This window comes from Corvus moneduloides, chromosome 7 (assembly GCF_009650955.1).
Source record: "Corvus moneduloides isolate bCorMon1 chromosome 7, bCorMon1.pri, whole genome shotgun sequence".
NCBI classification, from domain to species: Eukaryota; Metazoa; Chordata; class Aves; order Passeriformes; family Corvidae; genus Corvus; species Corvus moneduloides.
The window spans coordinates 37034174-37041284 of NC_045482.1; positions in this window are offsets into that span (position 1 = coordinate 37034174).

The window sequence follows — 7111 nt, forward strand, 5'->3', positions numbered from 1 at the left end:
ATAGATTACCATTCACTGACTGGCTGAAGGTGTTGTTGATTACGTGGTGAGATTGTTATTCTATCATTCTCCAAAAAACAAAAGTGTATTTCCTAATGACCATGCTTTTCCAACAGGGAATCCTACTGGGAACATCTTCCACCTGTTCTCTGGGAGACCATGGGGTGCAGTTGAGCACACAAGGGAGGGAATTCCTGAATTTCCATCACCCTACAGTGAAGGCTCCATGAACAGATGGTTTTTAGGGACCCTTCCAACCCAAGCCATTCTGTGGCTCTGGATCCATGGATTTTGGATACACTGACATAATAATAATAATAATAATAATAATAGTAATAATAATAATAATAACAACAACAACTGGACCCACCCAGCTCCTTGATTAAATGGCTGAGCATCAGCCTGGCTGCACTGGAGTCATTATTGACACAATCTGAGATGGGGACTTTGGTCTCCACAGACCAGGCAGGATTTTCCTAAACTGAATTCAACAGAACGAGGTACTTTTGCCTTTATTAATGAACTCCTCTAATGGAGTTATTAATAGGCAATTGCCTCCTTGAGACCTGTGAACTCATCCCTGCCCCTCATTCCCAGCCACAGCCACGTTTCCTGTTCATCCCACACCCACATCTTGGCTCTGAAGGGGTTGGAGCGCATTGTTTGAACACAACTCTCACCTGGAGATCAGGAAAAACTCAACATGAAAATGCCAAAGATGAAGATTCAGCCTCATGTACCAACAGGATTAAAGCTCATTAAACTAATTCCAGACCTGCTGGGCTTTAATTCCTTGGACAAAAGGCGACAACACAAAACTCACACAAAATTCAGTAGGACATGTTAAAATTCCTCATTTCTGCAGAGTGGTGGGATATGGATCTTCATTCAAAAGAGAAGAGGATATTGCCACCCCCAACTGAAAACTCACTTTGCGCAGAGTGCTGAAAACCAGACGAGCAGAGAGAGGCACAACCCCCTCGGATGGCAGGAATAAACCAGAGCCATAGGAAAGGGGTTTTCCCTAATGTTAGTTCAGCTCTAATTCATTGATGGCAACAGGTTATTTTGCAGAAAAATACAAATTCTTCATATCAGCTAAGAGAGCTACCAAGGCACCAAATAAACACTAAAAAAAAAAAATCTCAATTAAGAAAGTGTTTAAGGTGAATGCCTTCCCCTTGTTTATATCTGAAGGAATTGTGATCAAGGTACAAGTTTTGAAACAACAAAAGTGGGAATAATAACAGTAAAATGAATTAAAAATATTTCAAAATACTGTCTCTCCTCTTATTTTGAGGTCCTCCTTCTCTTATGTCCCCTCCTACTATTTTGAGGGTGCTAAAACTGCTCCTATTAAAAACTACTGAGAAACAAGACTTTTATTCCATGTACAACCCACCCTCTCTAATAGTTCTGAATAAAACTCTAAAATTCAGATAAATACCCAACTCGAATATAAGACATAAAAAATACAACATAAAACATTTTAAAAAATATATAACTGCATCATATGAACTCAGTTTCACATAATGATGAAGAAACACCTGGGTAGATCAAAGTGATTTCTTTGCTGCAGAGATCTTGAACAACTACCCAAAAGCCAAGTCTGGTGTAGTTTTGCTGGAGGTGGGAACCTTCAGGACAGCTGAGTTAGCTGGAAATTCACTCACATGAGAAAAAATCCCTCTGAAAATCAGGTGCTGCCTCCTTTTAACTGCACCAAACACAGCAAAAAATCAAGGTATCTCACCATGAGAAATGTAGATCAGCATGGAAATGAATTCATTCCTGCCATCAGCTGAACCATGCCAAATTCTGCATTATACTCAGCTTATTTCAGGTTTTAGTGAACTATTCAACAGCCCAGCCTTCTCTGAGATTTAAAATATTTTAGAATTTTTAGATATGGAGAGAGATTTTTCTATGTGTTACACACAGACATTGATTTTTTGGAGGCAAATGGATGAAGAAAAACTGGTCATACATGAAGTGTAAATGATAATTGGTATGGAAAAGTCTCATATCTGATCCCTGGACTTTCCCATCACTGTTACAGCAGTGGCTGTGCTGCTGGAGCCCAACTAAATCCACCAGTTCATACCTTAAAGGTGGGGAGAAACACAAAGGAAAAAAAAATGAAAAACCAAAAAAACATGCAAATTAAAAAAAAAAAAAAAAATCAAATTTGGGGTAGGAAATGACTCCAACCATCAGAAGTCTTGCAGGAGAGGCCAACTACGATTTCAGAAAAATCTGCACCCTTTGGGTTATGAAAAAGATGAGAAATAAATCATGGAATCACCAAAAATACTGAGTTGGAAGGGACCCCTCGGGATCATGGGGCCCAATCCAGTGAAACACCAATGCAACCCCTTCTGCAGCTATGTAGGCAGTGGAAAATATCTGTATTTGTCTAAAAATTCAGGGAAAAGTATAAGGATAACTGGATCTGACTTCTTCCAAGCTCTCCATTACTACCTGGAGAATCTCTTCAACATCTATTTGTTGGCAAACCAGAAGGCAACAGGAACTCAAGGGTGCCCAGGGACACCCCATGCCTGGTAATCAACAGGAAAGATTCCATCTTTAGGGAGAGAATCAGCAATACTTGAGTATTGTATAAACAAATGGGTCACCATGGTTTATTTGGTTTTTCTTTTTCTTCTTGTTGTGTAGGATCTATTTTATGTGGAATAAACTGCAGCCTAACGAGGTAGGTAGATTATGAAGGCACGAAAAGGTGCAGTAAATCACTGTGGTTTAGATAATGGCCACGAGGAATTAAGTGAAACGTGAGTTTCTAGTCAAGAACTTTCTTACCCTGGAATATGTTCCATAAAACTCTCACAAACTGTTCACACCAACACTTCAAATGTCACAAGTGCTTTCTAACACCACCAAAGTTTTTACAGCTGGGGCCCTCAGTGGCCAAGCTCAAGCCCAGAGCTGTGCCTTGGCCACCACATATTTATTTTTTGGGCCACTGCAGATGGTCACAGGGGAGTAAAAACAAAGGAAATGCAGAGGGTTTGTGTCTGGCTTTTACACTTTTGCCACAACTGCATGGATGGGCAGCACAAGCCTCAGGGAAAATGCACAGGTTTTCCAGAGGTACTCCCTACAATCTGTGGGATTTGTTGATCAGCTCCAGAAAGTGAAGCTGGTGCCAAATAATTTCTCCAAGAGTAGCACACCTTGGAAATTCACTTTAAAAGGGTATTTCTGCTGCATGAGCATGTCCAGGAAAACCTCATGGAGCGCACATGAAATGACTCCATAGAGCATCAGCTCTCCAAAGCACAGAACAGCAAACACCAAATATCAGGAAATTGTCCCACAAAGTATGAGGACCATGAAGCCAAACCAAGGAGAAATCTGGGGAAATGAAGGTAAAACCTCACTGAGATTTTTCCAACTTCCACTGTGCTAGAACAGCCACTGTAATACAAAACCACCCAAAATGTGTTGAATATTTCTCATTTCAGGACCTAAAAGCCTACATTTCCTTACCCAGTGAAGTCAAAGGCTCTACCAAAGCTGCAATTTCTAGTAAAAAAATTAATTTGGGGACTAAAATATGCAAATTCAGCATGGAAGGGTTTAATTTGTTATAAATTGTCTTTGTTTTAGGAACAATACACACTGCCCTGACAAGTACCTACTAAAGAGGCATACATAGGATATTTTTGACATAAAAAAGCTGTTGAACAACTGCCTTAGAAAGTCTAAGTCTCCTGTTGGTGAAAGTAAATAAGTGGGACAGGAGGGAAGGAGAGGAACCAGCAAAAAATATTTACCAGAAAGAAGTTTGAGCTAAAAATCTTTTTTGTTTGTTTTGTTTTTGTTTGTTTTTTAAGAATCATCAAGGCTTTGAAAGAGTGAGAGGATTTTTTAGATACTCAAGTGATTGACTGTCTTCAGTAAGAAGTTCATTAAATCTGCTGAAATAATTTTAAAAACTTGAGCAACAGCTCAAGTCAGATTTTTGCAGTTTAGACACGTCAGGTATTTCTGGTGGGAGCAAATTTTCCTTCTGCTGCCATCTTGTGCCCCAGAATCTCAGCCTATCCGGAGAGGAAAAAAGAAGGAGAGGAAAAAAGAAGGAGAGGAAAAAAGAAGGAGAGGAAAAAAGAAGGAGAGGAAAAAAGAAGGAGAGGAAAAAAGAAGGAGAGGAAAAAAGAAGGAGAGGAAAAAAGAAGGAGAGGAAAAAAGAAGGAGAGGAAAAAAGAAGGAGAGGAAAAAAGAAGGAGAGGAAAAAAGAAGGAGAGGAAAAAAGAAGGAGAGGAAAAAAGAAGGAGAGGAAAAAAGAAGGAGAGGAAAAAAGAAGGAGAGGAAAAAAGAAGGAGAGGAAAAAAGAAGGAGAGGAAAAAAGAAGGAGAGGAAAAAAGAAGGAGAGGAAAAAAGAAGGAGAGGAAAAAAGAAGGAGAGGAAAAAAGAAGGAGAGGAAAAAAGAAGGAGAGGAAAAAAGAAGGAGAGGAAAAAAGAAGGAGAGGAAAAAAGAAGGAGAGGAAAAAAGAAGGAGAGGAAAAAAGAAGGAGAGGAAAAAAGAAGGAGAGGAAAAAAGAAGGAGAGGAAAAAAGAAGGAGAGGAAAAAAGAAGGAGAGGAAAAAAGAAGGAGAGGAAAAAAGAAGGAGAGGAAAAAAGAAGGAGAGGAAAAAAGAAGGAGAGGAAAAAAGAAGGAGAGGAAAAAAGAAGGAGAGGAAAAAAGAAGGAGAGGAAAAAAGAAGGAGAGGAAAAAAGAAGGAGAGGAAAAAAGAAGGAGAGGAAAAAAGAAGGAGAGGAAAAAAGAAGGAGAGGAAAAAAGAAGGAGAGGAAAAAAGAAGGAGAGGAAAAAAGAAGGAGAGGAAAAAAGAAGGAGAGGAAAAAAGAAGGAGAGGAAAAAAGAAGGAGAGGAAAAAAGAAGGAGAGGAAAAAAGAAGGAGAGGAAAAAAGAAGGAGAGGAAAAAAGAACCTTTATTATGTTTCCACTTCAGGAAGGTAGGAAAAGCTCTGCTTTAAGAGAGGATTTGAAGGCAAATACTGAGATAACCCTCTGAAAGTTAAAGGCTTCTCCTCCCAGGCAGGATGGGACACACAGAGCACTGGTTTATTCCTTATGGACTGGAACAACACCAGGCTCTGTGTTCTCAGGCCTAAAAGCAATAAAAAATCTGTCCTGTTTTGGGGACATCAGCAAAACTGTGACCAGAGGGCTCTGACATGGCATTAATGATCAGACCAACCAGTATAATTCTCTTTTCTTTCTCTGGCCAGGCAGAATTGATATGAAATCAATGTCTCTTGTGAAAGAAATATTTTATTTTTAGCCACTTCATTCCAAAAAACAAAAATCTTCCAAATCCTCCAGGCTTTGAACGTAGACCACCTGATTTGTGGGAGACCACGAGGATGGATCACATCCCAGAGAAATCTCCATGTGCCTGATGCTGGTTCATAGTCCATGTAAAGGGTGTGCAATACCCTTCCAACCCTTCCCTGTGCTCTTGATTGACAAAATCAGGGAAAAACCAGGATTTTTCTAGCACATCAACAGAATGGTTTGGGTTGAAGGCACCTTAAAACCCTCCTTGTTCCACCCCCCGTTCTGTGGACAGGGACATCTTCCACTATCCCAGGTTACTCCAAACCCTGTCCAACCTGGTTTTCAACACTTCCAGGGATGGGGTTTAATATCAATCGGAGATACTCCTAAAGAAAAATTAAGAGTATCTAAAAGATGCTACAAGATTCCCTCACTTCCAAATGAAACTTGGAAAGAAATGCATGAAGTAGGCACAGAGTTACAGAGTTCTCCCAGACACTTTTAAAAACCCTATTGCCTGTAATCCCTGACCCTCAGAGCACAGATTTTAGGTGCAGAATAAAGTCGAGTCCATGGAATTAAAAATAAACTCTTCTGGAAAAGCAGAGATGCCTCGAGCACTGCCCTTCCTGAGAGGGGTTTTACTCCACTCTAAGTTCCCAACCTTTCGGCACTGGTTTGAAAAGCCAGAAATAGCTGGATATTTCCTAACAAAAGCCACTCTATTAGGAATAGAAATAATTTGTGTTGGTTCTGAGCCCCAGTTGTTGCACAGCAATATCAAACTCCTCAATCTCATCCATAGTTCCCACCCCAGAGGTTTCTTTTTGGAGCCAAGGATGGATAAAGCCACTGGGGGAACACACCCACCCCACCAGAACTCCAAATAATTTTTCCTATTGCCCACACACATGTATGGCACAAAAGAGAAAATTAAAACTTGCTCTGGATTGAAAATGTTATTCCTTATATCAATTTAACCTACTGAACAATAGGTGTAGTATCAAAAGCATGAAATGTGGTGTTTGCTTTCCATAGGATTTCACAGGAAACTGAGTTGCAAGGCTCAGGGATTTTTCATTGAGGAACATCAGGAAAAGGTTCTGGGCAGTGGAAGGGAATACAACACAGAAATAAAGAATTTAGCAAAGACACTCATAACTGTTCAGGGCTGCAGGTGTAGAACATCTTGAAAATCCCAGGAAAAAAAAAATACAAGGAAGCATAAAAATAAACACAAAACCCCCAGTATTATCCTCATTTTTGGCCCTGATTGCACCTACCTCTGTGAGTATGCAAAGGAGGACATATCCTTGGATCCAACACCAGCAACAGAGTAATCCCATCCTTCAATCCAGGCAAAAAACTCTGGGAAAAGGGACCCACTTCAAAGCAGTGGCCCTGATGCTCAACAGGTGAAACCAGTACAGCTCCCAGGTGGGGGTGTGGGAGAGGCAGTGCCTTCCCAGGGCCTGAATAAAGGACAAAATTGGGGGAAAATTACATAAACGCTCACAGGTGGGGGCTCAGAAAGCCACCACATTTCAGGAATTTTTATCAGTGGTATTTCATTATAAAGTCAGAGGTTCTCACCCTTATCAAAGAATCCAGGCCAGTTGCTACGTCTTGGATTCAGGATTTTCATTTCTTTTAATTATCTGTCTGCATTACTTTCTGTTTACTGGGCACACTACCTTGGGAGGTGACTTTCTTGGTAAAGAAAGGAAGCATCAGCTCTTGGGTTTGGAAATTTTTTGCACACAGTTTGTACCACACTAAAACGTCACCGTTTCCTTAGCTGGCCCG